The following is a 25,814-nucleotide window of genomic DNA, read 5'->3' as shown; positions in this document are numbered from 1 at the left end:
GCATGACTTGAGTTGCCCTGATTCTGTTTTGGTCAGGCAGTTTGGTTCACTGGTAATGTGTAAAAACTCAACCTGCCTTCTGCTAGCATGTGTGTCTCATATTCAGATCCCATTCACTGCTATGCTACTGATGTCACATCTCCCTCACTGTCACTTGTAAGTATATTGTTCCTTGTCCACGTGCTGCTACATTCTTCTTCATTCCTATAAGTCCCATCTCTTTGTTTCAGTCTACATCTCTTTCTATGCCTCTTATCTTCTTTCTTTCTTATTGCTCTTTCCAGTTTTTATTTTGTCTTCCTCCTTTTTCTTGCTATCTCTCCCTTCTCACACAACTTTCAGAAAGGTGTGTGGTTAATACATAGGTATCCTAAGACGAGGAGAAATGCAGGGGTGGTGATCTGTCCTCCCAACTCATGGTCTCAGGAAGGTGGTGCTGGATGGGGATCTGGTCAACTAAATCTCACATGGAGACTACCCATTACATCTTGACTTTCATATTCCCTGCTGCTTTTTACTGTGGTCATCTCTCCTTGGAAATAATTACCTTGAAAAACAGCTCTTCCCACTTTGCTTCATGCTCCCTCAGTCGTGCTCAAACCCAGAATACCCCCTCCACTCTGTGTTAGTAGTCCATCCCCTGCTGGTTTCTCCCCTTTGACATTCATTAGCCTCCATCCCTGAACCATACATTACTGGAAGTATTAAGGACCCCAGTTTAAAAGACTATGCATTCTACTTCAGAGGGATTTACTAAGTTGTTACTCCTACAGAAAGAACATAAAGAAGCAGGTTGCTTGATTTTCCCTCTTTATTAGTGGATAAAAAGTAAATGGGGGTTATTTCCAGGAGCCTGACCGAATGTAGCTCAGCAGTAGTACTGAGCACTGAACAGAATTGTCACAGCAAACCATTTCTCTCTGGTAGTCTTCTGTGTATGATTGGAATGGCATTGTACTACCTACGAGATAGGAAAGGAAGAAAAATTTGGTGGCAAAATGTCCCTCTGGGGACAAAAGTCTGGGGTGGTGAGACACTGGAACAGGTTGTCCAGAGAAGTTGTGGATGCTCTGTCATTGGAAGCATTCAGGGTCAGGTTGGATGGCGCTTTGAACAACCTGATCTAGTGCAAGATGTCCCTGCCCATGGCAGAGAGGTTGGACTAGATGATCTTTGAAGGTCCTTCCAACTCAAACCATTCCATGATTCTGTGATTCTATCATTCTAGACTACCAAACCATAAACCTGTTGTATTCCCTTTGAGTATTAGTAGGCTTCTTGACTAGAAAGGAGCATGCAATATAAACAAAAGAAGGCAATGATTGACTCTTACTCCATAGAGATCTTAACGTCTGGGCACAGCAGAAAGAATTATATATATACATACATCTCCAATGCAACTGTGAAATGGATAAACTGATAAACGCAGACCCCTGTTCTGTCACCAGGTTCTCAAGAGTCATGTTTAGAGAGCCTGACGATGCCATCAGGAGGTCCAGTTTTCTAGCTTTAGACATGAGAGTCACTTCTCACAGTTACAGGATGTCCCTGTGCTACTGTGACACGTCTGAGACTTGGGCAAGAGTCATGTAAGAATGAAGGAGATGAAAACAAATGTCTGATTGGAAGACACTGAGTTACATGGGGGAAAAAAGAATATTATTCAGCAGAATCTTTAATATAGCCATAACTAAGTAAGGTCCTGCTATATACACCAACCATTATAAATGTTTTACTTTATACATGTAAGCCTGTAGGACTGTTTGCAGAAGAAAATAGAAGCACCTTATGCACTGCTGAAACAGCTTTGCTTTCTCTTTGAAAAAAATCTAGTAATTTTTACCATTATTCTGTCTTCTTTTACAAGATGATAGCCAAAGAAATGAATTCATTTTTGGAACCCTGGAAGAACAGAAGATGATTGGAGTTTATATAAGTAATGCTCTAAATGAGCAGTTTCTTAACCTTAGAACAAGAGCATGATGACCTCAAATCTGAACCTTCTATCTGAAAAATGAGAGTCTAGTACAAGATCCCTTGCCTTTGATTTATCTGGGAAAAGAGCATCTGGAAATGACTAATATTATAGAAGACAAAACGAATAAGAACCTAGTTTTGAAATCTTTTTGAGTACTGTAATCTGTAGCTCTTTAGAAAGAACCTGAAAATCACCTGTCTTGGTTTAACCCCAGCTGGCAACTGAGCTGCTCATTCACTCCTCCCTCATGGTGTGATGGGGGAGAAAATCAGAAGGGTAGAAGTGAGAAAACTCATGGGTTGAGATAAGACAGTTTGTTTAAGAGGTAAAGCAAAAGCCGCATGCAGAAGCAAAGCAAGACAAGGAATTCATTCACTCATTCCCATGGGCAGTCAGGTGTTCAGCCATCCCCAGGAAAGTAGAGCTCCATCACGCGTAACGGTTACTTGGGAAGACAAATGCCATTACTCCAAACATCCCCACCTTCCTTCTTCTCAAACTTTATAAGCTGAGCATGACATCATACGGAATGGGACATCCCTGGGGTCAGCTGGGGTCAGCTGTCCCAGCCATGTCCCCTCCCAACCCCTTGTGCACCCCCAGCCCTTCGCTGGCGGGGTGGGGTGAGAGGCAGAAAAGGCCTTGACTCTTTTTGAGACCTGCTCAGCGGTAACTAAAACGTCCCTGTATTACCAACACTGTTTCCAGCACAAATCCAAAACACAGCCCCATACTATCTACTATGAAAAAAATTAACTCTATCCCAGCCAAAATCAGCACACCGCCACTGTACAGCAAGTTATAGTTGTCTGACATTGCGGGTAATTCAAAGTGAAGTATTAAATTATGGGCAGGTTGACACATCATAAAAAATTGTGCTGTGGATTTTTTGCCACAGAAAAAGAAAATAGTGGCTTCTTGCTTTTAACATGTGTGGGTTTGGGGCAGAAAGGTGTGGGTTTGACTCCAGGAATCAGTAGATAGACAAGAATTTTCTTTGTACAGCAGGATTTCTTTGAGGAAATGCATTCAAAATCTGCCTATGTCTACAGACACATGTAATTTGTGTATAGATTTTGAACATTTGTTTCTCTTTTTTGAGCTGCATGACTTTTTTGACTTACATGATTGGCTGTCTTTTTAAGTAATATAATGGTAAAGGTTTGGGAGTGTTGCCAAATGCTTTAGAAGAATCACTGACTTGAGTTTCTGGAAGACAGGATATATGTGGTTATATGTGTAGAAAAATTCAAAATAAACTCAGGTACTTTCATCTTTTTAAAACATTGTTACTGTTATTGACAGAAGTTCCAAAATGAATCAAGGACTTAACAATTCTGTAAGTGGATGTCACAGGTAGAATCATCTCCTCTGCCTTAGAAATGAGATGGTTTCAGCTAGTCCCCTTGGACCAGGTGTAAGGTACCATTTTCTATTTTAGTGTAATTGCTCCCAGCAGGTTTTTTTAGGGTTGTTATAGTTGGATTTTTTTTCTGTTTCTGTCCAATGACTAGTAAGGGAGTCATTAATCAGACATTGACATCTATTTTGTAGACATTTACTTGCCACAATAATCCTAACTTACGTTTTCTTTGATGTGCCTATACTGATGTCCTTGGGAACACTACTTGCATGAACAAGGCCTAATAGAGCCAGACACAAAATTAAATGCTAGAGACAATATTCTCCAAAAGTATAAATCAGCACCATTTCAGTGACATTGATGGGACAGTATCACAGCTCCAAACTGCAGTAACATTAGTTTGGGTAATGCAGCAAATATTAAACAAATCATGGGAAAGATTAAGAAAAAAATGCTTATTTCTCTCTCGTGTCTACTAAAGCAAGTTTCAAATTAAATTGACACTTTTATGGAATAAATATTTGTCCACTACAAGATAGAATTAGACTGCAAATGCATATTATATAATGTAAGCTCACAAATAGCTGTCACTTAATACCTTTGACTGCATCTGTCAATTAGAGTTTTTCAATTCATGGGCTGATTATGACTTTAGCTACCATTAAGTCATCCAGACCCCAGGTTTGTGTGCAAATATGTATGTGTTTATTACAAATATCCAGGACATCCTCACAGAGCTGGAATATGTGACACAGGATTTACTGATTCCTGCTGAAGCAGCAGTTGCAAGATGGGTGGGATACCCTTGGGCATCACAAAGAGAACTAGATGCTTATAATTAGGCAAATGAATCCTGCCCTAAGGATGTTTATTTAGGAAAATATGAAATAAAAGCTAAAGAGTTTCAGGGCACTGCTTTATTCCTTATCCCTCCTAGATTTTCAATATCAGCATCTAGTCTTTCCAGTCACTAAAGGATGACCTAGACACAAAAGGACTACTTTTATTTCAAATGTCTCTTATTTTCCTGCCTCGCCCCAGCAGTCGTTCCTCACTGGCTCAAGTTTCCCACCATCCCTGTATTGTACCTGCTACTTCTATGCAGATGGGCAGTAGAATGTCCCCGCTGCTACCCTTTTTCTGGACAGAATTCCTGCAAGCCTTAGACAGGGCACTAAATCCTCAAGCTTTGCTTAACACTGGTTAGTAATGCATTTATCATATTGTGAAAGCTGTTGAGATTGCATAAAACTTCAGTTTGCTTTCTAAGATGTAAAACAGAGAAGCACGTTCTCCTCCAAGTGAGTAGTACTTCACTAACAACCCTAGGCCAGTGCCTCAATCGTAAGTCTACTGACTAACATGGAAGAAATGCAGAGGATAACTGATTTCTCTGGCAAGACCTATTTCTATTAACAAAGTATTAAATCTTGGTTATATTATAAAATCAGCCTGATTCAATTTCCCTTTCTAGTGCAATGATTATGCACAGGTTTTTTGTGTGAAACAATCCCAGGAACAGAGACCTTTAGGCAGACTGCAATGCAGGTACCAGAGCGTTCATATTTGATATGCAAAAAAAACCAAGCTTGAGTTTCTAGTCTAAACTGAGAATAGGGACTTGAACCACAGTGTCCCGTATCTGAAGAGGGCGCCCTCGACATTGGTTACCTTAAGAGAAAAAAAGCTCTCCTTGTCTCTGACATAAGCACTGGAAGCTGACCTTTCCTGTTAAAACTGAGATGGGAGAAGACTTCCCAAAGATTTCCTGATTCTGATGAATCACGTACATAATTTTTCTGGAAAATTAGCAAGCACCTTATCCTTGTGTATGAAATAAAATTATTACCTCGGTAGGTCACCTTATTTCCTGTACTGATATTTTCTGCTCCCTCTGGGAGCAATGGTAGGGATAACCAGTGACCAGTCAGTCTCCTAGGGGTAAAAAAGGGATTCTAAAATCTTAAAAATTCAGGCCAGTCAGACTGTCACTTGGAAGCCTTGCTTGCAAAGTGTGTTTGTGTCTTTCAGATGAGTATGGTCATCAGGCTAGACACTGTTTATCTGTTTATTTTTCTTGTGGTTCTTTCAAAGTGAAATCAATGTATTGACACAGGAAGGCTTTTTATACCAGTTCTATAATAGCTGTTTACTGACCAACACACAAACAGTGGTCATAAATTACCTTATCCTTATTCTTACATATCCCCTGCTACCACACACCCTTTTCTATCAACATTCTTAAATTATCAAGTAGCTATTATTGATATGAAAAGTAGTGCATCGGTGCAAAAATGCATGAAGTCAGAACACTTGAAATAAGAGACAGAAGTGGGCAATTTATTACAGTATATAATATAAATGTCTAAAGCCAACAGACAGGAATAGAAAGAGAAAACTGAGGAAACCTAAGCAAAGTTTAAAACCATGTTTTAGTTAAAAATCTGTTTTAGCTGTACACCTACCACCAGTTGCCTCAAGACGATTATTTTTCAGTTGCATTTTCATATCTTACATAAATGCTCCTTTACTTTCCCTTTGCTTCAGAAGCAGCATGTCAGGACAATATTGGCAAATTGACAGGAATGGTGATATCACACTTAATTGCATTTGTAAATGCAGATGTAAAATCAAAGGAATTACACAAGTAAAATCATTTGCTTTACAGTAGCAGCCTGATTTTACAGCAGACTAGACACCTAGTGATGTCAAATGCACAAACTAATGCAAATACAAACATTTCTGAGAAATAATGGTTTACAGTTCTGATAAGCACAGGTGTTTTCATAATAACAGCCAGTGAAACAATCTGAGACAGAAATGTAATTTAAAATTGATTATGTCTTTTGAACATTGCAGCTCAAAGCTTGAAAGCTGTGTATCCCTGTGCCCACTCTGTTTCGATATGACACCCAGCTGGGCTAAGCTTTCTCTGAGTGAGCTGTCCTTATAATCCACTCAGTACAGTCATAAAACAAATGAGGATTAACAACACCTACTGCAAAATTATGCAGCTTCTGTGGCTTCTAGATTCTCTCTTTATTTCAAATACAAATTCTGTTGGTTGTGCAGTAACTGCAGGACCCCTAATATTCGAAACTTAAGCATTTACAGTGTTGTGGTACTATGATGACCTAGCACTAAGGAGCTTCTATCTTTTGTAGGTGTAAAGAGGTGCGTTGTGTGTGGGCATGTAGACAGAAGGAAGAGATATTACCAGCATGTCCATGACATGAACAAAAGTCACACATCTCCTCAGTAAAAGCACAAACGCCATTTCCAGCAGCTTTTGCTCACACCATCACAGCATAAGTAGGACTTGTATTCTTCTTCATGAATGAAAACCCTGTTTGGATTGCACTGACTGCTACTGTGCAAGCACGGGTGGCAATATCAGATGCAAGCTCTTTAACCTTCTTAGCACTATAGCCTCCTTAGTGGAGGAATCAGGAATATCTGTATTTCACAGACCAACAAGCAGCCTTGGTCCTCTGTGTTGTACCCTGTGAGGAGGATGTCTTCCTCGGAGTGTTACGCACAGCAGCTGCAAAGGCAGTGCAGGCCTCTGACTCAGGTTAATTATAGAATCATAGACTGGTTTGGGTTGGAAGGGACCTTTAGAGGCCATCTAGTCCAACCCCCCTGCAGTGAGCAGGGACATCTTCAACTAGATCAGGTTGCTCAGAGCCCCGGCCAGCCTGACCTGGAATGTTTCTAGTGATGGGGCATCGACCACCTCTCTGGGCAACCTGGGCCAGTGTTTCACCACCCTCACTGTAAAAATTTTCTTCTTTATATCTACCCTGGATCTACCCTCTTTTGGTTTAAAACCATTATGACTTGTCCTACCACTACAGGCCCCACTAAAATGACTGTCCCCATCTTTCTTATGAGCCCCCTTTGAGTACTGAAAGGCCACAATAAGGTCTCCCCGCAGCCTTCTCCAGGCTGAACAGCCCCAACTCTCCCAGCCTGTCCTCATAGCAGAGATGTTCTATCCTTTTGACTATTTTTGTGGCCCAGTGTCTCACACCAGATGGCACTGGTATGTGAATTGTAGCCAATGAACAGTTCTCAGCACGTGAGGCTCTAAACTGTAACTCCTGGAGATTACTGCAATAGGGAGGGAAATTGTACTTAGTTAACTAAAAAATGTGCTTTCTAAGATACAGGCAGGCTTTAAAATAGAGGTGTTTGATTCCAGCCATTACTGCAAAGAGGTAACTGTCCTCAGGTGCCATTGCTACCATGTTGTGTACCAGAAGGACTTTAAACAGAAAAATAGGCAGTACTTTGCTAGGAGAGGCTCCAGATAAACCATTAACCCTGTTTTAGTTAATGAAGCTTCATGCTACTTTGAACTCATTCTCTCTCTCTGTATTTTGTGTATAGACTTTGTACCCATATACATGGGAACACATATCGAAAACATGAATGTTGGAAGGTTAAAATAAAATAGAAATTTTAAGACTTCTTCCCTGATTAGCTGGTGGCTTACTTTTGCAGTTGATGAATACCCGTAACAAAGATGACGTTAACTCGCAAAGCAGCTGTGTAGCAAAACACTTCTACTAGAAAACTAAACTAATTGAAAAATTTAAAAAAAAAAATCAGTTTTTAAAGGTACCTGCCCAAACTAAAATATGCTTTTCATTTCCTTAAATATATGCCTTAGTGTATTGGCTTAATCTGTCAAATTGAACAGATTTGACAGATCTGTTGAATCGTTACTTTTTTTTTATATTTCCTGGTTGGTAGAGCATGTACTAAAATGAGCATGATATTCCTGGCAGCTAAAGTTTAATCTTAGCAGTTCAATAGATGATGTCTGTCAGGCATCCAGCCTTTTACCTGTTTAGGTCTATAATACATTTCCATTAAAAGAGGTAGGAATACAATTATGCTTAGGAAAACAATAATAGAATTCTACCACTTTTCTGTTACTGTTCTTTCCCTTATTTGCATTACACAAGGGCAACTGAGCATGCTTACAGACATTTAGATTTACATTAAATTACAAGCATTACATTTCAATTTTCCTCAGACCATTCCTATTTTTGGAAATGCCTGTTGACCAGCTACTCTCTTTATCCAGTAGGTTCTGTCTGTGATAACTGGGTATCAGTCGTTGGCAAGACATACAGTACAAAAACCCAAATCTGTTTTTCTTAAAAGGAATAAGAAAGTAATGAGGTGTGTCATCATAAAAGTGAATTGTATTTGTGTTACACAGCTTGCTGTGTCAAGCCCTGATCTTCCTCTTGCCCGCTGATTTGCCAGCCTGTTCTTTGTGTCCAAGTTGATGATAACAGAACAATGGAGCAATGGTAAGCACTGCATTGCACTCACTTTTAGGAGATTTTTGTGAACTGCTCACAGCAGGAGAGGACATTAATCCAATCAAAATGAAACAACACTCTTCTGATTTCATGCCACTTGATTGTCATGAAATAACCCCTGCTTCCTGTTGCTGTGAGAAGAAATGAATGTTTAATAAACAGGTACCCTGTGATAAATAGAACTTATTTTTTATGCAGAATAAGCAACAGCATCAATTTTTACTGGTTTTTTTAATTGTGTTTTGTTTCAACTCATTAGAAATATCTATATAACTTTTGACAGAGACAACTGAATTTGTAGTCATGGTCCACAGATCTCTCATTTAGCATACACTGAGCAGTTATACCTGAGTCTTTATTCAGCCTGGAGGTATAATAAGCTTTCATTTATGCTCCTATTTATAAATTAGCACGTTTACTCTCCACTGTACCTAGGATCATGTTTTCCACAGTCATTACACAGAAAGTGAATCTGAGGTAAAGAGTCTGTTTTGGGGGAAAACCAAATTAATTTGTTGTACAGGCAGTTGGTGCTCATCTGAGGCCACTAGCACAAGCAGTGGCTTTGGCCAGTAGCCCACCAGTGCAAAGGTGGAAATGTTAGGTCTGCATCCGAGACTGAGCTTCACACACCTGTGTCTACTGTCTACTTCATTTTGGAGCAGCGTTTAGGCTGGCCTATTCTGTGACAGTGTGGTGGGTATGAAATCCAGGGTGGAAAGGTCTGGGCTAAAGGCAAGTTTCCCCAGATAAACTGTCCTGTCTTGGTGGGAACAAGTACCTCCCAAAGAGCAAGTCTGGCAACAGCACCAAGCTGCAGCAACCTGTCCAAAACAGAGGACTGGGAGACAGCACTGATCAAAGGGAAAAGCAACCCTGAATTTAGCGACCAGCTGTGTTGGACTGTACAGAAAAGGGTTGTAGGGGACTGTGCTATAAGAACAAGCAGAATGAGCATGAGGAAGAGAACGTTCTTCAGAAATGCCCTGAGGGAACATCTCTCTTAATTCATGAGTACTGTTTCTTGGACAAAAGACTGCAGAACTCCACACAGTAAAGGGCTACATCCCAGTTAGGGTTGTAGTCACTATAACAGATTAAATTAAGAGCAGTATAATTGAGCTAAGCCCTCCATAAGCACTAAGTGCAGTGAAGATTAATTTCAGATTGCGTGTGTCTCACAGGTCTACTCCACCACTGTTGAGTGATGATACAACTGTTAAGGGTGATCTAACCTTCCTGTGCAAAAGGAAATTGGTTAAGTTCTTTAGGTGTCCCAGAAAACCTGTTCTTTTTTGGTTTGTTTGCTAAGTTCTCTCCCAATTATTTGGAAAAATCTCAGTTGCTGTTATTGTGTGTAATTACAAATTAATCTCTGGAGTCATTGTTTTATGTTGGTCTGGTCAATGAATGAGAAACAAGAGTGGCCTCTGGACTTAAAAAAAGTTCCTGTTGAGAGCCCACTGAGTTAAATTCCATGCAGAATTGTGCATTGCAAACTGTCCTTAACCTTCACATGTTGTATGGGAAAGTTATTCCTAATTTAGCATCTGTTTCTGCAGTACAGCAGTCCTTTTCACCCATGCCGAGTTTCATTTAAGTCGATAGAACTGTGTCAGTATAAAGGTCTGTGATAACAGACTGCAGTGCAAAATTGAGACATGATTACATACCATATTAGTTTATGCAATATAGAAGAATAGAGAAGATTTGAAAAATGTCTCTGTTGGAAATGAAAGATCAAAAATGCACCACTGAGCTTAATTTTTTTTTCTAAAATTGGATAGCGGACATTTGGCACATGAAACAACCTTATAACAAAGCTTCTGTAAAACATTTTAGACCTCTGAAGCTAAAAACTATGTTCTTTTTAATACTGTTAAGGAGAAGCAAAATTCAAGGGCTAACAAGTTGTAATTGCTTTTTGAAAAGAAGGCTGCCTAAAGTGAAGGTTATTTTGGTCCATTTATAGTGTGTACTGCATTTTCTAGGTAAATTATAGAAAATTATATGCCATGATTTTCTTTCTGCCTTTTACTAGCTTTATATGTAACTCTCAGTTCATCTTTGATATTTTGTTGCGTTGTACCAATTGTACGAAGTTTACAAAAATGTTCCCTAACACCCCAGATTTCTGATAATTATCTTTCAGCAGAGTTTAATGTTGAGCAAGCTATTCTCTTTGGTGCAAAGCTCTTCAGAGGACCAACTTTCTGTATTTTCTTTGTCTCTGCTACTTACAATACTGAATAAAGTTTATGTTCTTTGAGGTCAGTCTTGGGGGACTACAGATTAATTTATTATAACCAGCACCATGGAACAAAGAAGCAATTGAATGAGTGTTTCGCTACTTTATAATAAAAAATAAACTGGGAAGTAGGTCAAGTTCTCCTGTTTTAATGCATTCAAATCACTGTTCAGTTCTTGGGCAGTGTATAGAAAGCCAAAGAAAGGTAGAGAGTGTTTAAAATATTTTCTCATTCTTGAATAGAATCACATAACCCATAACATGCTTTAAAACATTATATGTTAAAAATCAACTTTGATTAATCTACAGTTTACTGTAATGTCAGTGCTTTGTAAAGGAGTATGGGAACCTTTATATTTAGAAATAACTGCAGACAAATATGGTCATTAGCAACTATCTTCATTATGGGGAAGAACACGAAAAACATGGAATTCAGACCAGTTATCCCCAGGGTATTCAGCCCCTTGAACTGGAAGGCAGGGACGGGGAGCAGAATAAATCCCCCATAATCCAGGAGGAAGCAGTTTATGACCTGCTGCTCCACCTGGACACTCACAAGTCTATGGGGCTGGATGGGATCCACACAAGAGTGCAGAGGGAGCTGCACTGAATGATTTACCTCTAGATTACCTCTAGACTGAATGATTTCAACTCAAAATATACTGCACACAGCTAAGACTCAAAACCATTCAGAAACCTTCAGCCTTCTGCAGCACATTTGACACAGCTTCAGTACCACCTCAGCAGCATGAAGTCTCTAATCTGCTTCTTGACCCATCTCCTACTCCAGGGGCAAGTTAAGAACTTGAGTTGAGAGTGCATTGGCTTGTAAGCCAATGTTACCATCTGCTGTGCTCTGACGGCTCCTGAACTTTGTATTCTTACCTCAGACTCTGCCTTTACTCTTGTGTCATATAAAAATAATCACATACTTTTTAATGTATCTGACTGCATTAATCACAGAATGATTGATGTTGGAAAGGGGCCTCTGAAGGTCAGCTGATCCAACACCTTGCTAAAGCAGGGCCACCTAAAGCCAATAGCCCGGGACCATGTCCAGATGGCTTTTGAATACCTTCAAGGACTGAGACTACACAACATCCCTGGGCAACCTGTTTCAGTGCTCAGCCACCATCACAGTAAAAAAGAGTTTCCGGATGTTCAGTGTGAACCTCCTGTGTTTCAGTTTTTGTCCTTTGCCTCTGGTCCTGGCACTGAGCACCACTTAAAAGACCCTGGCTCCATCTTCTTTGCATGCTCCTGTCAGGTATTTATATACTTTGATAAGATCCCCCCTCACTCTTCTCTTCTCCAGGCTGAACAGATGCAGCTCTCTCAGCCTTTCCTCGTAGGAGAGATGCACAAGTCCCTTATTCACCTCTATCACCCTTCATTGGTTTTTCTCCAGTATGTCCATGTGTCTCTCGTACTGGGGAGCCCAGAACTGGACACAGTATTCTGGGTGTGGCCTCACCAGTGCCGAGCAGAGAGGAAGGATCACCTCCCTCAACCTGCGCTGGCAATAGTTTAATGCAGCTGAAGATACTATTAGCTTGCTTTACCACAAGGGCACATTGCTGGCTCCCGTTCAACCTAGTGTCCACCAGGACCCCCAGGTCCTTTTCTGCCAAGCAGCTTTCCAGTATATATTGGTGCATGGCTGTGTTCCTTCCCAGGTGCAGGACTTCACACTTCCTCTTGTTAAACAGATGTTCTTGACATTCTTGACTGCATCTTCTTGAAACAAGATACGCCTTGCAATGCATGAAACACTGAGTGAAATCCCATAACCACAGTCATTCTTTGGTAATTTTTTCCTGTGTACACATTCATGGATGTGTGTTTTTCCAGACTATGCTACTGCCTTAGCCACTGGAGGCTGTTCATCTTCGCATTCTGGTCATAAATCACCTGAATATATCAACCTTGAAGGATAATCTCAATGGAGTAGAAGCTGTAGCAGACAAGTATGAGAAGAGGACTTGAGAGGAAGAGCAAAATTGATGTTTTCGTTTTGCCTATCTTTTTGTAGCACCAAAAAGTGATTAATAAGAGAGCCATGACACCTTTTGAACTGCCTGGAAAAGGCCTTGGCAATTGAACTGCACACAGAGATCATAGAGTCATAGAATATCTTGAGTTGGGAGGGACCAAAAAGGATCATCAATATCTCATATCCTGTTGTAGTGAATAGAGATCTAGTCACTACCCACTAGAGCCTCAAGATTTAGCTTTCAGCCAGCAGAAATTTGTTCAAGTTATGTACATATTTATCTAATGTCATTTGAAATTCCCTATAATACTCTGGCTGCTGGCTGCAGAAGTTCAATGGTGTCCCTTAGGTCCTTATCTGCCAGCCTACAGCCATCTCTTGGATCTCAAAGACTTCTAGGTGCTTATGTAAGCAACTGAACTGAACCTTAGTCAATACATACTGAGAAATCTAGAGAACAATCCACGTTACCTTGTAAAAGAAACCTACAGTTCAATTCTGTTGTCTATACATTGCTATCTGGAGCTACTTGAGATTCTCTAAGATATATAGAGCTCCTACTTGAGGCTGTCAGACATGGCACAGGACCTGTGGGAAACTCGCAGCCTTCTGGAGTGGCAGAAGGGAGTCAGCCAGGATGCCTCACTGTGTCTGAAATGACACCAGATACTTGTGATTAAGCAATGGAATCACCCTTTGATGTTGATTTACTACAACAGGAGTCTAGATGCCAAATTCACATGTAGACATTTACATGAGGAAACCTAAATGTATATGCTGTATGCTGAGGTTGGATATCACAACTACTGCCCTGTATGTTCTCTTCATTCTCATGTGCCTGCTCCAATCACATTTAGTACCAAAAGTGTCAGGACTATTAAAAATGAGTCATCTACTTTTCTGTGTAATATTAATCTTCTGACAGAACTCCTGTACAATCTTCCAAAAGTGTTGATAGGATCTTTCTAATCACATTCTTCATTCTTCTTAGTTTATGAAGTCACAGGCCTCCTAAAGTTGCTTTACTAACACATTTCTTGCTACTATGACCACTACAATTAGTTCTGTGTTTCTCTGGTCAGCCACTACTCACCATCAGTATCACTGGAGGAAGTCTGAAGTATTCAGTTAGAGCAAATGATATACTTTAAAATAATAATCTATATTTTGTAATGGCAAAACTTAAAATCAACACTTCTATAACCCATCTTAAGTTATGGAAGCCTCTACTATGATGTTCTAGATGAAGTAACACTTCAAGTTTGATAACTCACAGGTGTTTAAGTCCCTGTAGTTTCAGTGTGTTTGCCTTTTTAATGGAGAAACTAGATTAAAAAAATACAGAACTGCCAAAAAATATTATTGGATTTTGTTTACAATGTGTAAAACTGAAGTATGTGTTTTCTTCCATAAATAGAAAAAAATTACTCCTAAAGAAAGGTATCCTTAGAAACTATATTAAAACATAAAAAATATTTGTCACTGGTGACACCAGAAAGATGAGATTTAATACGTGTAACATGAGGATCAAGAATTATTCTAGTTTGAAGTTACTATTTTTAACAAACAAATCCAAATCCAAAAATCATTGCACAATTTTTTATCATTTTCCTATATCATATTTTACTGATGGGTAAATTTTCAGGCACTTAGAGCTACAGTCATATTTGTTTTAGTCAAAGTGACAAAACAGTCCAAAGGCCAGAATTTGCCCCTTTTTCAGCAAAGTAGGTTTGGGCTGAGGTAAATTCAGATGTCAAGAAGAGAGAAAAATATCATGGCTAACCTGCTGATCAGAAGGGAGATTTACTGTTACTCAGCTACCACTGTTAGGTAGTTGAGAAAATAGAGCTTTTGCTTTGAATTTGTTTTTGACTGAGCTCTTTCTCCAGATAAATTTAATTTATGAAAGAATTGAGATAACAATGGGAGGTTATTTAAAAAAACAACCAACCAAAAAAAAAACAAACCCAAACCAAAACCAAAAACAAAAACAAAAAAAAGCCCAGTTTCTCATTTTGCAGAATTTAAATCAATTTAACTAATAAATAAATACTTTTTTTTAAAGTATGAGTTCACTGTAAAGGAGAATTCAGGATAGGCCTTTCAGTATATATGCTGTTTCCAATAACTGGTAGCATGCATAAACTTGCTATTTTAAGGATATATATCAAGTTTAATTTACAATGAACTTGCTGTCTTAGTAGGGGAAGAAAGTGATATATGAAACCTGGGTGTGCAACTCAGCTGACTCTGAACTCAGGGTGGCAGGAAGGCATCAGGGAGGAATTCTTGCTTGGAACCCATTCAAAATTGAACTGCTGGATCCTTTCATCCAATCCAGAAGAAACTCAATTACAAGAAGTGACATTATACAACATAATAAAAGTAGTGTCAGCTCCAAATCCATGAAGGCTTGTTGACACAGGGAATGAGTCAAACTGATGGGACCATATGGTGAGAGGAGTGTGTGAACAAGCCTCTTTGTCTTCCATCCAGAGAATTTTATGGCAACATTCTTCACTGCAAATACATCTCATACCCTTTAAATCCATCCATGCAGTGCTATGCAGACAAGATGAACGTTGGTGAGCAAAACAAGGTGTTCTATGAAGGGAGGTCCTCAACATAGCTCTGCCACATCTAAGTACAGCCCAAGCTCATTAACATTGTGCAGGATATAATGTTTGTACTGCCACAAGGATCACTCACATAATTTGTCATAAACGACATGAATCATTACACAGGAATTCATTTTCCCACAATGGAAATTTAAAATAATTTATTCAATGATGAAATAAATTGTGAAACAAAGAATTTTAAATTGTCACCATACTGAAAAGGCCACAAATTCACAGAAGACTAGAGAGTAGATATTTCTGAAGCCAATTGCAAACTTTCTATTGACTTCAGTTGTATTTGAATAAGCTTCAGAGAAGAAGCAGGTCACCTAAAATACATTCTTTTCCTCCAGTCAGATAAATGCTGATATCTAAAGCCATGGATAGGAATAGTTCATATTCTGCTACACTCTTGGTGCCACAGATACCTATTCAAATTGGAATAGGAAAAGATTATTAAGTAGACAATAAAGATTCTATATCATAAGAAGGCTAGATGAAATAATTTTATTAAGTTGACAGATTGGGAATTATTCCCTCTGAAAGAGTGAGGCCAAAGGTTGGGCGGGAGAGACAGAAAATAAGAAAAATAAATAAAAATCGTAAGGAAGAGAAAGAACAATATATTAAAAAAAAAAAGAAATTAATATCAATTATCTATGAGTAAAGAATAACTAGAAATTTTAATTTTTTTTTCTAATGATAAAAACACTAATGTTCTGCAGCAGCCTTCCAGAGAAGAATAATGAGAAAAATCAGGTAATTTAAGGATGGAGCCTGTGTCCAGCACTAAAGGAAGCTATTGTCCATGAAAAAAGGCAGTTGAATATGATAACTTAGAAGGTGCTTTCTTGTGCGTTTGCACTAGTTAAGAAAGGCTAAGGACACAGAGTTTAGCACTAATCTATCATTGCCCTGACTGCTACCTGTTTAGCATACTTGCAGGCATGATATTATCCTGAACCCAGCAGCACTTTCGTGGACAGGAGCATGGTTTGGGAAATAACACATGACATAAATTCTTCTCTGCAGGCAGTATGGATGAGACCATCTTGCCAAGGGGAGGGAGAAAAAGAATACATTTAGTCATGGGCAAGTTTTACAGTGCCGTTTGTCAGCAGTGTCAGGGAATGTCCCGAAAATTTTTTAGAAGTAAGTGTGTCCTTTAAGTTTTGTATTCCTAGCAATGTAACTAAGTATTGTGTTTAAACTGGATATTTTCAAGTAAGGGACTAGCATTTGGAGGTTAGATACAGCCAGCTACCACTGTGGTATTGCAAAGGGTTTTCCGACCCACCAGTAGCAGTGACCAGTTATGGTGCTAAGCTAGACTGCACAGTAATGCATTCATAATTGTTTATAAAAGTCACTTTTTTTTTTTTCTTATTTTCATATAAAATCTCTAAATCAGTCATTATCTTCCTCCCAGGGATCTTGCTAGAGAGCCTAGAGGTCAGGTGTTTTATCTAAATCCTCCTACCCCTAGATGTAAGTTATCTAGCGTAAGTTAGAAGTACTTTGGTCCTCTTCCAGGCTGCATTTAAATAAACTGGTATGTTATTCAGGACAACTCTTGTGAGCCCCTAAATTTACACAAACTCTCCAGATAGCCTTCAATACACATAATAATAGACTGAAGAGTTTACACTGATGTAATTCCAATTAGCTGTGTTACAAGCATAGTGTCTACCTTTTACGGACAAATAAATCTTTTCAGGTAATTAGTTTTGGGTTGGGTTTTTGTTTTATTTTGTTTTGTTTATTTTTGTTTTTTTCCTTTACTGAGCAAAACATTCAGCTGATGCAGTTTTATCCTAAGGGATAAATAATATGTTCTTTGATAATAACTACGTTAGCATAGCTTGCAGTATTCTCTATTTTACAGCTCAGGTTCAAAAGATTCTTTCTCATAGGTTAGAATAATTTTAAACTCTTTTATCAGCTACCAGATCACTATAAGAGGAATCAAGTTCAACTGAATGCAGTTAGAATTTGGAGCATAAGTTACTTGGTATTTACTCAAATGGGGATAGCCTTTATAAGCTTATGATTTGTCAAATAATTTATCAAGATTTTACTTTTAAATAAAATGTTTGGTTTCAAAATTCATTGAGTGAAATTTGATATATTGCATCAGAAGACTGACGGGAAACCAAATTTAGTCTCTTTGGTTGCTCTTCTTAGTTTTTTTAAGTTAAAATGTAGAAAACTAAGCTAAAGGGTACCTCCTAATTTATTACAGCTACCTGAAGGACTAATTGTTTCCTTATCCTCCTAGTTACTTCAATATTACCTTAACAGATCCATACATTAAATAAATCAGGTTTTCTTCATGAATCAGAAAAAAGGAGACAAGCTGACTGCTGTGGTGAGTCTAAGTGAAATCAAAATTACAGCTCCCAAGTAGGTGATTTTGCAAAAATAAAGGGGCCTGCTTTTTGGTCTTTTAATGATCTGCAATGCACCAGAATGTCCACTGGCATGTAGCTGAGATACAGAAAGGACATTTTCCAAACTCAGCTGCATTCATCCATCTTCATAATTTCTACTTCTTTGCACAGACTTACTATTCTTTCTACAAGGCCACTTAGCAGCCTCTTCAAACTGTCGCTAAGCTCGGTACCAGAAACACCCATATCTGGGAAGGGATTTCGTACGCAATGAGAGTACTACCCATCCTGACCCAGCACGTCAAAGTCTCTAACTATTTTCTCATCTTTTCAGAAATCTTCCTTCCTCCTGCCATAAAAGGTTTGAGGCAAGGGCTTTACTGTAATTGATGAGTTGTGTGGTACTCAATATGCCACAGCCCTGGTCCATTGCTGAGATTCGTGTGCACTGCCACCCCGCAGGTAACAGGGAAGGGGGGCTGCACTATGGGTAGCTGTGTCTCCTCCTACCAGCTCACAGAATTGCAGGCTGAGCCCAATGACTGCTCTATGCCTTTGAAGATGCTGCTTGCCAACTGCTGAGCAATACGATTGAATGTTATTCCACTCCATTCCATTACGTCACATTACATTCTTATGTCACCACACATTTTTGAGTGTCTGGCCAGGCATTGTAGTCAGTGCCTAGAGTAAATAGGATGTTCCTTAAAACCACTGTTTACTTTACAGCCCTACCACCTTGCTTCCAGGCTGCCATTGCAGGTCCAGTAACTGAATCGGGGTGAGATATTAAGTTGCTACATCATGTCACTGTATGCAAAAGACTAAAGAAATCTGAGTAGAAATCACCATTTTTATGGAAGTTATTTTTCTTGTCTTACAACAGGTGTTTACCTGCTACTATTTTCCACAGGTCTGGTGAATGTAATAGGCTCATTCACATTTGAGGTGAAATCTTCAACAGTAAAATTAATGAGATTCTGCTATGCGGCACAGAGATGTAAAGCCAGTTTTTTTTCACATCTGATGAGGAGAATTAGCTGAGTTAAACCCTAGTAATGATGAGTATGCGTCATACTTCAGTTTTCAGAAACGTTGAGTGAAGGTGAACTGACTACAGGGACCTCAGACCGTACCAGATGTTTGAATTTCCTGGGTGCACAACTCCAATCTGAGCTCTGCTCTTGCTCCCAGGCATAACTGCTTACTTAATAACCTATTTGTGGATTTTTTTTTTGCTGTACTTGATCTTAATCTTTCTTTATTGCTCACTGTGTTCCTCCACATGGCCAAAATGGAGGACAGAACAGATCTGGTATCATGGTTTTATTTTTATGTGCATTACAGACTGCTTTTCACAGGAGCCAGTTAATTAAGCTGGGTATGAAAGGCTCCTAAATACCAGTGGAATAACATGGAGAAGCCCAGTATAAGAGTGAAGCAGAGTCTTAACTTATAATCGTCCTTACCTATATACAGAGAGCAAGCAATATTCTCCTCATTACCTCTGTTCTGGTCTTGTCCTGTTCCACGATGGTTCCTGTGACTCCAAAATGATGAAAGTCCTTCAGGTCTCAGGGGTTTGAAAGCAGAGTTAGGTTCTTGCTGCTCACCTTATTGTCCTCCATGTCCTCCACTGACCTGAGAGGTGGGAGAGGTCTATGTCCATGCTATATGGCTTCTTGAGGGCATATTGTTCCACTTACACAGATCTGAACACAGTTATGATAGCCTATCCCCAAACAGGGATTTACAAGCTAGATAGTCATGTGTCTCAATCCTCTCACAGGTTTAATTAGAGAACATGCCATAAAAAGCCTAACAGTTACAGGGCTAATCCCCCCAAAAACAGTCACTATTACCGCTTTTGCTGAAACAGGTAGTCACAGACAATATTCACCTTTCATGTAATAGCTTAATGTTTACAGCACTTGACCAGGAGAGAGGAAGCTTGCCTTCTGGGCTTTCCACAGTCCAAGGGAGACCATTTATGCTTCCAGGAAAACACCCTAAACCCAAGCTAGATTTAAAAAAAAAAAAAAAATTAAGAGGATTTCATCACACCTCCTTCATCCAGTCCAGTGTACATCCTGAGAAGCTGGTTACACTGGGACAGGGAGACAACATTAAACCCCCAGTCAAAAAGGAGCCTGGATGGCATATAAAGGGATGTTGGTTAGATTTTTGTCTCTGTTGACAGGGCTGAAGTTGTAGTTTGTGTAAAATAGTCATACAGAAGATGAAAGTAAGGACCAGCCATATTCTGTCTTTCTAGCGAGTGATTCTTCATAAAGTTCCTTTCTGGATCTACTTCTAGTCACATAAAATAAGACAAGAACAAAAATAACTTAGAAATGCAGAAATTAAAGTTATTTGTGGTTTTGTCTCACAGAAGATTGGAGTCCCACTGTTCAATACTGTAGGTAGCTATTAATTACTTCATGCCTTAGAGGCCACAGTCATGGACTGACACTTCACTGTACCCTACAACAAAACACAAACCAATAGGACTGTCTGTCTTTTAAGAAACAGGAGAGAAAATCATGTCTGTCGCAAAGCTCACAGAATCTCAAGTCTTTTGTTAAAATGAGACAGATGCTTACTGCCTGTCGTGGTTTAGTCACAGGCAGCAACTAAGCAAAACCCAGGCACTTGCTCACTACCCTCCCATGGGATGGGGGAGAGAATCAGAAGAGTAAAAGTGAGGAAACCCCTGGGTTGAGATAAAGAGTGTTTAAGAAGTAAAGCAAAAGCTGTGCACACAAGCAAAGCAAAACAAGGAATTTATTAACTCATTCCCACGGGCAGGCAGGTGTTCAGCCATCCCCAGGAAAGCAGGGCTCCATCAAGTGTAGCAATTACTTGGGAAGACAAACGCCGTCACTCCAAACATCCCCCCCCTTCCTTCTTTATATACTGCACATGACATCATATGGTATGGCATATCCCTTTAGCCAGTTGGGGTCAGCTGTCCTGGCTGTGTGCCCTCCCAACTCCTTGTGCCCCTGGCAGAGCACGGGGAGATGAAAAGTCTTGACTAGTGTGAGCGCTACTTAGCAACAGCTAAATCACCTCTGCATTATCAACACTGTTTTCTACACAAACCCAAAACATAGCCCCATACTAGCCTCTATGAAGAAAATTAACTCCATCCCAGCTGAAGCCAGGACACTTCCTTACATCTGTTTCAATGGAAGTGAGGTCTGCATAGTTCAGCCTAGAGCCCTTTCGCCTTTTTTTAAGATTAAAAAATATATGCACTTCTGCTAAATTTTTCATTTAAGTTTGCAAGCCACATTGCTGTATACAGAAGATATATTATTCAGGTTCACCTAATGGATTGCACTGCCCATCACTTTGTCCAGTTATGGTAAATAGGTAAATATGGTCAATATAGTTTCAGATGATAGAATAAAATTAACATTTTATTCTTTATAAAATACTAGATCAAGAAGTTAACTTCACATAGGCTGAATTAAGTTATCATAAAGTAGACAATTCTAATTGCCTTTCAATTTAAAACAGATGAATGGAATTACAATTGATTTATAAGACATCTATATCAAATCCACGGTACTTTTGCATCTGGTTCTAATAAATCAGCGTCTTACACACTATACCTGTATACCAGTAGAAATCTTTGCCTTTCAAGAATGAATCTTTGAAAAAAAAAGCAAAAAAAGAACAGCTGCCTCATTATAAATTCTGAAGTCCAAGGAGTTCTCAAATCCGATGAATGTCCAGCATCACTGAGAGATTCATTTTAATAGCCTGGGCTTCTTAATGTGCTACTAGGTTAAGAAAACATCAAGGAACAGTGAAAACAAAATGCGTCATGCAAAACCTGACATGTTCTGCTGGGAAAGGGCACTGGTTCAAAGAGGTGTCATCAGATCAGAGGTGGCATGATGGCACCATGCTGTTTCATGGCAGAATAGATGGCTATTGCAAAAGCAATGAAAGTTAGTAAAAGACATGATGTTAAAGGAAGGTGAAACACAAGAGATAATCCCTTGAAGGATACTCAATGATTATGATTAGCTATCAATACCCGCTATTTCTTGAATAACAACACACACACCCCTGCCATGTATTTGCTAATATAAATAGTACTTCTGTAATGTTGTCTTTTAGATTTGGAGTTGGCGCCAGTGCTGCCTCTTTGCTGGAATATTTTACTGTTGTCATTTGGCAGTTACAAACATCCTAGAGAATAAAGTAAAGGAAAAATTATCCCTCTCATCATACCTATGGTAGAACTAACTGCAGGCATTTTCTTATACTTTCACTGCAAACACTCTTTGCTTTCTTTTTTCTATTGTTTTCTGTGATTACAGCCTTTAGTTATTTCTTCCTTCCTATTTTCATTTATGCTACATATGCCATTAAATCCCAGGTTGGAAAGTTCCTGAGTTATATTTTTTTCAGTTTGGCACTGCAGATGCACTGTTGCTCTATTATTAAATTCACTTTTGTGTGTGTGCTTTTACAGCCAAGACCTCCTTCCCTGCAGAAATACTTTGAAGATCAGCAAACCCTAAATTAAAATGAAAAGAGAATTCTCTGCTGTCTTTCTATGAGCCATTGGCGGTGCTGTGCTTTGAGCCAAAGCAGAGACCTAGGAGCATAAAAAGTTGGTTGTATTATTTTGGTTGGCTGAGTAAAAACTATATCTTACAATGTTAATTTTGTTCAGGGAATGATCCAAGTCTTTGCTGCCAAACGCAGTCCCGTGAAAGTGTCCCAAGACAGTTGACAGCAATCTGCTGGAAAACACCAAGAAAGCCATGAACAGAAGAGCATCAAAATAAAACCTTCCCTACATTCCAGATGCCCTCTGTCTTTTCCCTATCACCCTAGCTGTGATCAAAGCCTTATGTTTCATTTTGCTGTCAGAAGTTTCTTAGCAACCTCTAATTTTTACTTTTACTTTTTATTTTTTTCCAGAGAATGTTGATGCTATAGCAAAACCAATTATAGCTTTCCGTGTAACATGGGCCTGTTGTACATGCAATGTTCTGGACCAATAATTCCCAATTTTTATAAGCCAAATTTCACACCAGCCAGAATTGATCCCACTGAGAGAGTGTGCAACAGGAGAATATATTAGTTTGGGTTGTGTCCATGTACTGGGCTCACACCTCATGGTTTGGGAACCACTGCCCTAGGTTAGGAAAATAACATCTATTCATGTATTTTTGTGTCTTTTCCCCCCCTCTTTTTCATACTAGTTCATCATATTAATGTTCTTTTCATTTCTGTAAAACAATGAAAACCTTTGGCACTTTAAATTGCACTGAGTATGGAAGTTTGAATTTTTATCTTTTCCCTCATGAATTTTAGAGGATTAAGCTGGGTTTTTTTCTATTAATTAAAATTATATTTTTATTTTGAAGAACTATGTTTATTTGTCTTGTAAAGTTTTGTTAAATTCTTATTGCTTAATTCTTCCTCCTCACATAGGCACCTCGGTTTCAAAGTAAGACCAAGCTATTTTAAAAACTGTTTTATCAGTCTATGTTTTCTGTGACTAATATAAGCACCTTAGATAAGGTAGGGCTTATATTTTAGAAGTCTTTCTGAGTTGGGCAATTCTCACTTAGAGTAAGTACTTAAATTTCCTTTAGAATCCTTTTGGCAGACCTTTAGAAGGCAGTCTGGGATCAAAATGTAAGAAATCTTCAGCTGTGTCAGACCCTGGCTGCCAAGCCTATTTTGAAACAAGTTCCTACTAGAAAAGGACTTCTGATTTCTTTTTTTCCTGAAGGTGTCTGTTGAAGCAGTTTTGTCTCTTCACCTCCCCACATCAATTCTTCATCCTTCTTTCTATGAGCTATTCAAGTGTTTAAAACACTTATCAAAATATACGGATATAAATACATATTGTGACAAATACAGACAAGCATGAGTCTTGGGTTCTTAGCTCATGAAGACTTCAGACTTAAGCTCCCAAATCCTAAGTGTACTCTGATCATCAATTCCACTAATTACTTTTCTCATTAAAAATATCCGATGTATTATCCCACTAAAACTAATTAGAATCTCATTCTTCCAAATCTATATAAGGCTGGATGGTCCACAGCATAGCAGAGATTTTAAAAATATGAGCTCAAAATAAAAACTTGCAATGTCAAAAAATACAGTGATAAGATAATTTTAGCATCATGGAGTATTGACAAGTTTCAAAACCTGCGAGCTATAAAATTATCAGCACACGTTGCTTTATTTCTGCTTCATTGGAGTTATAGTTCACAAACTATCTTACACTAATGCCATGTGGGAAGTTGTAACAGCCTAGACTATTCCAGCCTTACGGATGCTTTATTGCCAGAAACAAAGACATACCCTAAATATTTGTGTAACCTGTAGGAATACGAGTGGCTTCTTGTTCGCGACATCACTGGAGTGAACGTTAGGGGGAGCCGTCTGCATGATGCCTCTTCAGACCTCAGTTGCGATCGCACTTTGACAGCATTTTGTATTAGGGTTTAGCATTTTATATTTCCTCCCAAATTATAAAACCTTTCCCACTCAGTCTGCTTAAACACTGTGGAGGGATCGAAGTCAAACTGGTTTCTGTATATCACTAAGTTCTTTCCTGAAAAATTCTACATCTGCAATGATTGGTCTTTTGTTTGCCACAGTATTAATTGCACATTTATTTTACATTTTCTCATGCTAATTACTTATATATAGTTTCAATTTTTGGGAGAGGTAAAAAAAAGGGAAGGTAAGCCGTATATGACCTACTCATTTGGGGAAAATGGTGTTCTGCTGCTATATTCAGGCCCGAAGTTATCGCTGCTTTCTTACGCCAACGCTCTGCCTTCATCGGCCACGTTTGCCATGTAGACCTAATCTTACCTCATGTGCTCCAACTAGTTTGACTGAGTTATAGCTCACTTCTGTCCAATTCTGGCGTTTCTGCCTCAGAGGATGAGGTAGCTGTGGTTCCAACAGTCACACCTCGCAGCTGGGTACCACGCCACCCACGCACCATGGTCTCTACCTACCCACCTGCAACACGTGAACTGTGGTTCTGCCCCTACTACATACCTCTATCTTTTTAAACACAGTATTTTTTCAAGCTGAGCTTTTTTCTTTTCTTATTTACCAAACAGTATTTCCCTCTTGTCTTTCCTGTCCCTACCATAGCCCCAAGGAAAACAAAAACCACCCCAGCACAAATACAATACCTTGCTGAATTTCTGTCCCACTGCACTGGAGAAGCTAGTTTTCCTATGAATATGCATTTTCAGCTGTGCAAGTGTCAGCAAACAGTGTGCTACGTTCCTGCTAACTAACCCCTCACAGACCACGTCAGCAGTTCAGTGGCAACGGTGTTTCCTTTCATAGCATAGTCAGAACAAATACCTGCTTTCCTCTCCCTGACAGCTGGCTTTCACAATGTTTGTTCAAGCTTCTTACCTTTGAGACCGCTATGGGTCTGTTGTATTTGCTCAGAAGAGGCCAACAGATTCACAAGATATTACCCAGGCAGGAGGGACACATGGGTGATAGCCTAATAGTACCTCTGGAGAAACATGCTAAATAATCATTTGTAGTAGAATGCCACAGTCATTTCACCTGTAACAAACCAGCGATCGAGGCTGGTTGTGCCACCCTCCATCATGCCCAGCTTGCAGACCCATCCTGGAAAATGTGTTCAGTCCCTCTCTCTGCCCCCTCAGGATAGAAATTGAACTGAACTGTCGATAATCTCCTCAGAAATTATTCTGAGCTGCTTATCTCAGTCTCCTCACTGCTTCTGTTCTACTACACAGAAATTACTGAAACGTTCTCTAAATCGTTCCTTTCCCAGCTAAATAGTCTAACCATCAAACTGTTTAGCCATCTCCATTCACACTTTCTAGCCCAATTA

The 25,814-nt window shown here is 39.2% G+C and overlaps 1 protein-coding gene and 1 long non-coding RNA gene across 4 annotated transcripts in view; one reads left to right on the top strand and one right to left on the bottom strand.

Moving 5' to 3' along the window:
- Positions 1-25,814, top strand: part of GRM5 (glutamate metabotropic receptor 5) — a 279,688-nt gene that overhangs the window by 168,701 nt on the left and 85,173 nt on the right. The window lies entirely within an intron of this gene.
- Positions 15,689-25,268, bottom strand: LOC142051654 (uncharacterized). Of its 2 annotated transcripts, none has more exons than XR_012658574.1 (4): positions 25,129-25,268; positions 22,611-22,698; positions 19,438-19,573; positions 15,689-15,970 (listed from the first exon to the last, which is right to left on the bottom strand). It is a non-coding gene; the product is annotated as an uncharacterized LOC142051654 (long non-coding RNA). The 2 variants fall into 2 exon arrangements; XR_012658573.1 differs by having other exon boundaries at positions 22,611-22,695; positions 25,129-25,267.

This window comes from Phalacrocorax aristotelis, chromosome 1, assembly GCF_949628215.1.
Source record: "Phalacrocorax aristotelis chromosome 1, bGulAri2.1, whole genome shotgun sequence".
Classification (NCBI taxonomy): domain Eukaryota; kingdom Metazoa; phylum Chordata; class Aves; order Suliformes; family Phalacrocoracidae; genus Phalacrocorax; species Phalacrocorax aristotelis.
The sequence above is the reverse complement of the archived record's forward strand: the minus strand, read 5'-3'. Positions and strand labels throughout refer to the sequence as shown.